This window comes from Triticum aestivum, chromosome 7B (assembly GCF_018294505.1).
Source record: "Triticum aestivum cultivar Chinese Spring chromosome 7B, IWGSC CS RefSeq v2.1, whole genome shotgun sequence".
In the NCBI taxonomy this organism is placed as follows: domain Eukaryota; kingdom Viridiplantae; phylum Streptophyta; class Magnoliopsida; order Poales; family Poaceae; genus Triticum; species Triticum aestivum.
This window is the reverse complement of record NC_057813.1, coordinates 692,914,542-692,915,899: the sequence shown is the minus strand read 5'-3', so window position 1 is coordinate 692,915,899 and position 1,358 is coordinate 692,914,542.

Here is a 1,358-nt window from a genome sequence, read left to right as displayed (position 1 = left end):
AAACTATGCCATGAATGTGGCCATAAGATTAATCATTTGGCTTGAAAGCCATTGATCTCCACACGTGATAGCTCGTTTCTGAGAACACTTTTTTAAAATAATTGTTGTATTATAAGTTTGTTATTTTTCCTAGGAGCTTGGCCACATATAATGACACAATGCGAAGGTTTCCCAATTTTTTGATTTTTTTTGAATTTTTTATGCCCGTTTCAAAATGCGCTCAAAATGGCGAGCTTGACCGTTCCTAGCTAGTGGTTGAATCTTGGAATTTTTTTGGTGTTTCTATGATTAAATAGATACTTATGTACCTATAAATGTTTTTTGTAAAAAATAAAGAGTAAACTATGAGGCAGCTGCAGTTCAAAATTGACCCACTTCCAACTGAATCGGCGACAATTTGTCTTTTTCACGAGAGGTGGATCAAAACTTTTGACACCCAACCATTTGGTAAATTGTGCATTAAACATGGCCTAGTATTTTATAAAATTTATTTGGTCCATTTTTACAACAATTATTTGGTAGTTCCTTCACAAAAAAACCTCATTTCGGGCACTCGAAAAATGGAAAATGAATTTTCCGTGCAAAGAAAATGAAAACTCCCTTAGGCAACATTGTTTGTAATTCCAAGATGCACCCTTGTGCACAATATGAGATCATTTGAACAAACTATGCCATGAATGTGGCCATAAGATTGATCATTTGGCTTGAAAGCCATGAATCTTCACGCATGATAGCTCATTTCTGAGAACACTTTTTTTTAAATAATTACCGTATTACAAGTTTATTATTTTTCCTGGAAACTTGGTCACATATAATGACACAATGTGAAGGTTTTCCAATTTTTTGATTTTTTTTGAATTTTTTATGCCCGTTTCAAAACGCGGTCAAAAGGGCGGGCTTGACCGTTCCTACCTAGTGGTTGAATCTTGGAATTTTTTTTGGTGTTTCTATGATTAAATAGATACTTATATACCTAGAAATGATTTTTGTAAAAAATAAAGAGCAAACTATGAGGCAGCTACAGTTCAAATTTCACCCGCTTCCAACTAAATCGACGACAATTTGTCTTTTTCACCAGAGGTGGATCAAAACTTTTTTCACCCAACCATTTGGTCAATTGTGCATTAAATATGGCCTAGTATTTTAAAAAATTGATTTGGTACAATTTTGCAACAAATATATGGTAGGTCCTTCACAAAAATACCTCATTTCGGGCACTCGAAAAATGGAAAATGAATTTTCCGTGCAAAGAAAATGAAAACTCCCTTTGGCAACATTGTTTGTAATTCCAAGATGCACCCTTGTGCACAATATGAGATCATTTGAACAAACTATGCCATGAATGTGGCCATAAGATT